At 50.1% G+C, this 6595-nt stretch overlaps 1 long non-coding RNA gene across 1 annotated transcript; it reads left to right on the plus strand.

The window, feature by feature from the left end:
• Window positions 1-1054: 1054 nt before the first annotated feature.
• Window positions 1055-4852, plus strand: LOC137842264 (uncharacterized). Its single transcript, XR_011088984.1, has 2 exons — window positions 1055-1610; window positions 1714-4852. It is a non-coding gene; the product is annotated as an uncharacterized lncRNA (long non-coding RNA).
• Window positions 4853-6595: the final 1743 nt, after the last annotated feature.

Here is a 6595-nt window from a genome sequence, read left to right on the forward strand (position 1 = left end):
CCCGCAGCAGCACCGTGTGTTTCCTGCCATCCACATCCTCTGCCTCTGGCACCGTGCGGCCCCACATGTTGCTCAGGAGCCCAGGACTGATACTGCATCCTTCTCGTGGGTCATCACGGCCAAGGACAAGCGCCTCCCTCCTCTGTTGGTGGAATCTTTTACAAATTTCCATCTGAAATGTATTTATGCCCATTTTCTCCCTTGCCAACTTTCTATTTAAGCATCTGTATCCTTCTCCCTCCACGGTGCTGTTCAGTGTGATATACACAGAGGGAGTGATCCTGTTCCCACTCAACTTCTGTTTTGCTAAGCTTAATAAGCCAAGAGTCTCCGCTGCAAAACATGCTTCTCACTGCTCTGGCCAGCCTTTTTTCTGCTGTGCCAGTTTCTGGATGGATGCCACAAAAATGGTGACCATATTGCAAAAACCTTTAACTAACTGCTTTTAAGTGACCACAACCGAGTCTTTTTTTTTTTTTTTCTTTTATAGGAGTGCTCACGAGACTGTGAGTGCACCCCAGACTTGGATGTACATGGGAAGGGAGCTGGTTTTGCTGGATTTCCCCTGAGGCTGAGGGAATGCTTGGCTCAGGCTAAATCCAAGCTGTCAGCTGGGCACCTCCTGGCTCCTCCACCTCCTACTTTGCTCCTTCCACGCTGTGACTTCATTGTCCTGCATCCTTCAAGAGGCGTTAAGTGGCCTCTGCCCTGCTCAATGTGTGTGTGCACATGGCTGGGCTGGTGACTGTGCTTCCTTGTGCATCTCATGGCTCTTCCAAGCTCCAGGAAACCAGAACCTGGCTTTACCAGGTCACGAAAAGGTTCCCCGTGATCCTTCAGTGCCCCTTCCTAGCAGACACAAGAGCCCAGCTCTAAATCCTGGCCATTTTAAGACAAACCACTTCTTAGCCTCTCTCAGCTGCAACCTTGCTATGTGTTTGGGTGTAGCCCTGCTGCTGTGAAGCCTGGAAGCCAATTAGTGCCATTAAGTGTGTTGCCACTGGTTAAAAAGTCATTTGCAATTATAGGTGGGTTTTCTCTCCGAATATATTTAGATAACAGAGCAGCAGTTCAGTGGTTAAGCACAGAGAATCATCTCCTCAAACAGCCCAGGGAGCTTCCCAGGATGGAGACAGAGTTTCAGCGCCAAAATTAGCATTTGCAATCCCTCTCCTAATGAGAGGCCATAGGCAGTCTGCTGGAACAATCTTTCTCACTGCGCTGTCCCAAGCACAAAGCAGCTCTGGAAAGCAAGAATCTCTTTAGGACGCAGTAATTGTCAGAATTTGCAAAAACCCATTTGCTTCCATCAGCTCTGCAAATCCATTTTAGAATTTGTAAATTTGTTCTAGGATTAGATTAACAGGTTTCCTGCTTTATAAACCTTTTCTTTAGGAAATGATCACAGACTTCAGCTCAGCCCAGGTTTTAAAAACGATTTCTCAATCGCAGCTGTTGAGATGTCCTGCGTCCAGCTGTGGCCAAAGTTGGCTGCCTGCAAAGGAGAGCATGGGAGGGTGAAGGCGTTGTGGTGCGCTGCGCTATTATCCCGAATATCTCACAAACATCATCATCAGTTTGCAGCTCAGGGGCTTTCCAGGCCAGCGGTGGTAAATTTGCATCCTTTAGCCCTCAAGGGATTTGTCTCCTGTGCCTGTGCCCCAGTGGTCTGCCTCGTCCCCAACCTGAGCATCCCTCTCCGCCCTCGTGCAGCTGGGGGAGGCGAGCAGCACGTCAGGATCCTCAGCAAAGCCCAGCACGCCGTGGGACCTATGCCCAGCAGACCCGCTGAAGCAAATCATCTATCAGGCTGCAATAAAAGGTCCCGCTGGGCAGCCCCAAAGCCACTGCCTCGGCTCCACTCTGCTCGCTGTCCGCATCGCTCCCAGCTTGGGCTGATGTATTCTTAATTAGCATCTTAATGTGAGGAGCATATGCAATGAAGCATGAAAAGAAAATCCCCATCATTTAAATTCATTAACAGTCATCGAAAGTCTTCAATGCAGAGGTGGAATTATCTCTGAACTCCTTCTGAGAGACCAGCTGTGCTCGCTAAACTGTGCTGGATGTCACCGCACTGCCTTATTTATTTAGCTGCCTCCTGCAGGTTTGCCCCCCCCGGGTTATTACAGATCGACACCAGATCGCCCGGGGGCCTGGGCCAGGCTGCACACACGTGTGTGTGACCACAGCCAGCACCCCACGTCCTGGTACAGAGGCACCATTCACATGTTGGTCACGGAAACGCTGCCAGGGCATCCCGCTGAGGATGCTCACCGGCCGTGTTTACCGCACGGCTCACTCTGTCTCCAGTATTTGCTCTTCTTCTTCTATTTGCCACGGGGAATACCTCCAGCAGCTACGGTGTTTAATCGCTCCCCGCCGCTCGTCGTGGTTGTAAGGCGATAGAGGCAGAAGGTGCAAGGAGGCACAGCCTGGGCTGGCAGCGCTCTGATTTTGGGCTGGCAGGAGGCTGGGAGAGCCACTGGGACACCCAAACGTGCCCAGGATGATTCAGCTGCACAAAGCAGGGACAGGAGAGCACCCAAGAGATGTCACGAGGCTGCCTTGCTGTGCCAAAGAGCCGTGCCCTCCCGTTCCCAGGACATGAAGTGTGACTGGGTTTGGCCATGCCGAATTCCTGGTGTTGGATCAGCAAGACTTTTCTACGTGCTGGAGAAAGAGAGCACTCGTTTTTCAGCCCTCCTACCTCGGTCTCCTGTCCTGCCATCCCCTCGACAAAGGCTGGTGGCTGCAGACAGGCGGCTCCACTCCTTGACTCCAGGCTCAGGTAACTGGTGAGGGGACACTGGTTTCGAGCTCACGACTGGGGGTACGGGGTGGGCTCATTTCTCCCACGCAGGGTCCTCCTGACATAGGTGAGGAGCTGGTGAGAGGCAAGATGGGAGCAAAAGAAGGAGCCTGTGCCGGTGAGAGCTGTGCTGCCGAGCATCCCCTGCCTTTTCCTGCATTTTGCCTGACCCAAGTGTTTTGCTGGAGGCAAATTACCTGAACCAAAGAGGCAAAGAAATCAGAATAAGCAGCTCCAGAGCAATTACAGAGAAGGTCTCATTTGCAGGAGGAATCCTGATTTAATGCAAAATGTGCTTATAACCCGGCGTGAACTAGTCTGTTTAAGGGTGTTTGAAGCTTCTTGAATTTCTTTCAGTCAATTAGAGATCGGTTTTATAAGTCAAACCCAAATTAACCATTAAAAAAGAATAAAGCATCCTCAGAGAAGTTTGAACAAGTTCAAACAAAGTGGATCCGGATCCCATTTGCATTCAGCCCATGCCATGTTCCGCGTTCCTGAGGTGGAACTATCTGGGGAAGAAGACAGCAACCAACCAGATAAATCCAGAAAGCCCACGAAAATGTCAAATTGTCCACAAGTATATATTCTTGGAGGTCAGTCTTCATACGCAGGTTACAATCATATCATCTTTCTAGTGACAGAGCTGCAGGAGGAATGACAGGAGCGTTTGAAGAATGCAGCGATCTGAGATTCTTGCAGCCATCTTTAATAAATGGTATAAAGGCTTTTTTTTCCTCTGTGCTGGAGGAGTTTTTCATTGGGTTCCAAAAAGATCTTTTATTCCCAGAACAGGAAAATAAAATCCTTTCTATTCAAAACTCTGCTCTAAGATTACACGAGCCTCGACTTCATGTTGAAAATACTTTCAAAAGGAGAGAAAACGAGCCTAAAACAAAAGGAAAACTGTTTTAATTTGGCTCATACATGCTCTCTCATTTCATCTCAAAGATTTTGTGAAAGCGGAGGGCTCGTGTGCTTGTGGTCCTCTACTGCACGAAAAAATGGAAAACTTTCTATTTTGGGCTACTCCAAAAAAGCAATCTCATTTTGCATTTTTCCTGGTTAGGCAGGAAAATGAAAAAGCAATTATTCATGCAGTTCTCATTAACCATCCATTTACAAGTTGTTTATAAGTGATTAGTCAATCTCGGATGCATGTCCTAGACAGGAGCAGCATGTGTTTATTAAAACCCTCAGCGGAAGGTGTTGATGGCAGCTCTAAGCTGTGGCTGGAAGAATCGGCTAAACCCTTCAGCTATTGATTAGTGATTTAGCCGGCCCCTATTCATTACAATATCTCCTCGCCTTGTACTAATGAGTGCTTATGAACAGAGCTGGAATCTAACGCCGAGTTCTTCAAAGGCTGGTCCAGCTCCGAACCCCTGACAAACCTCAGCGTGTCCCTGCCTGTGTCTCCACGCCTCCTAGGACGAAGCTGCTGAGTCTTCCTCCAGTGCTGCACTCGTATTTCTTCCCAGGGACGGAGCCGTGATGCTATTTCCCGTTGTGGTGACTTTGGTGAAATCACCCGGCAGCTCCCGGCACTGACCTCCTGGCCCTGGCCTGAGTGTGTGCGACAGGACCAGGCTCGGATCCTGCTCTGTAAAAACGCATGGATTTATTCTAGCAAATAATTGAGCCCGGTAATTGTATTCTTCTCTCTCCTACTCTCTTGCCCTGCTTCTTTTTCTTTCTTTCCTAATAAAATAACTAAATGACAAGGACTGAATTCTACCGTAGGAAATTTTTCAACCTGGGCCTCCTCCCAGGATAATCTATTATCTTCACAAATTACTGCAGACAGTTCTTTACTGTTTAAAACCTTTTATCCAAATAAATGCATAAACCTTTAGGAAGGGAGGAAGGGCGGGGGAGATGAAGAGAATCAGCATTTTAAATGGAAACCTACTTCTTGCATTGACTGGTGTAAGCTAAAAAAAAAAAAAAAAGATTATTTTTTTTTTTAAATGAAAGAAGAGAAAAAGACTGAGCCCAGGGGAACAGAAATTGGTGATCTGCAATGGATTCCATTAAAGTCTTCCCCCTTTAAATATTACAAGTGTTTGTTCTCCGCAGCCTGACAAATATCTCGCTGTGTTGAGATTGAAAATTGATAAGCCATGCAACATCCATCTCTTTCAGATTCGCAGCCTCCCTGCGAACTCATCACTTTGGGACGGGCACCGGTTTAATTAGCTGTTGGGGTAACGCCACGTCGGGCAGCTACCTACCAGCCTGGAAGCATTTCCAGGGTTCTGCTCCATTAGGCCCCTTCGGGCAGATATTTCACATCCGCCCAAACACAAGCGGGGATGCAAGAGGCCAGATGAACGAGCTGCCTCCCCTGCCTCCCCCCAGCCCCGGCGCATTTCGTGTCCCCGTGTCGGCATCAACGCGCTGCCGGCGGGTGAGAGGTGGCGGGCAGGAGGCAAGGGCAGAGGGGTGCTCGGAGAGGATGCTTAGGAAGATGAAGGGCAGGAGCTTGGGGAGTTTGTCTCGGCCGGAGGCTGGTTTCTGGCAGCACAAGCAGAACGGTGATTTTTGGCAGCACTGCTACACGAGGGCACGCCGAGGAGCGCAGCGCCTGCCATCCCATCCCACCGCCATTTACACATCTGGTTGGGTGAGGCTGGGGCACAAGCTTCAAATTTTGCTTCCCCAGAAGTGAGACAAATCCTACTGGCACCCGTTATACCCCCAGACCTCTTGTTTTAACCATTTCTGGGGGAAGGTTTTCCAGTGTGGGGTGATATCGCAGCCCAGCCGCTCTTTTTTGGGGACCTGGCTGGAGGGACCTCTCCAAAGCCAACCCCAACGGAGCTGCTCACATTTTGGGCATCCCAGCTATGGGTACAGCAGCACAGGAGCTCCTCCCAGGCTCAGTGAGGTGGCGGAGCGGAGCCATCGCCTCTCCCCCAGCGCTGGGTTAGGCGAGCACAGCTCCAGCTCCTGCTCCTCGGCGGGAGGAAATGACTCGGAGCTGAACACAATGAAGATGTTGCCCGGGAGAGCAACTCCTCTTGTCGGGCCTCGGCGACTCTTTATCAGGGAAGCCTCGTTCCCTCTGACAAAGCACGGCTAATGTTCTGTTTATTACCTTCGCTGCTGCATTTGGACTGTCAGGAGATGAAGAAATATCCCCAGAATTAACAGCAACATAACACAGGGAGAAGAGCCAGGGGAGAGGTTAAGGCAAGTGCTGTTATCTAAGAAATGGGCTCATAAACCCTCTTCTCTGGAAACTGCTCGAGCTAAGACGGCAGCACCCATCCTGGCACCCCGGCGGGGACCGGGGCTTGGCCCCGTGCTGCAGCACCCACACACACAGCGGGCTGGCTGCAAGGCAGCCCTACCCCAGGAGAAGCTGGCTTTTCCCTGATTCGGTTTGCTTTTGTGGGTGCTAATGATCAGATCATGGAAATACATCCGATCCCGTGAAACCAGAGGTAGCATTAAGTCCCAGAAGGCCTGGGCTGCGTTGTGTATGAGCTGAGGGAGGTGCCCCCGAGCCCAGGAGGGATGGAAATGCAGTGGGTACAGCAGAGGAAATTAGGACGGGTCAAAATGAAGAGATGGGATGAAGAACTGGACAGCTCAGGAAGACGACACTGGAAAAACCTTCATTTTTGCTGGCTAAGACACCGATACGCCCTTCAGAGAGGGGCTTGTCTGGCTGGGATCAGCAGGAGCACAGAGAGAGGGCGAGATAAGCTCCGTCAAGTATACCCAATCTTAAATAAAATAAAATAAAGCCAGTGTTGCACACACAGCTGCTGCTAT

The sequence above is a fragment of the Anas acuta genome, chromosome 19, assembly GCF_963932015.1.
Source record: "Anas acuta chromosome 19, bAnaAcu1.1, whole genome shotgun sequence".
In the NCBI taxonomy this organism is placed as follows: domain Eukaryota; kingdom Metazoa; phylum Chordata; class Aves; order Anseriformes; family Anatidae; genus Anas; species Anas acuta.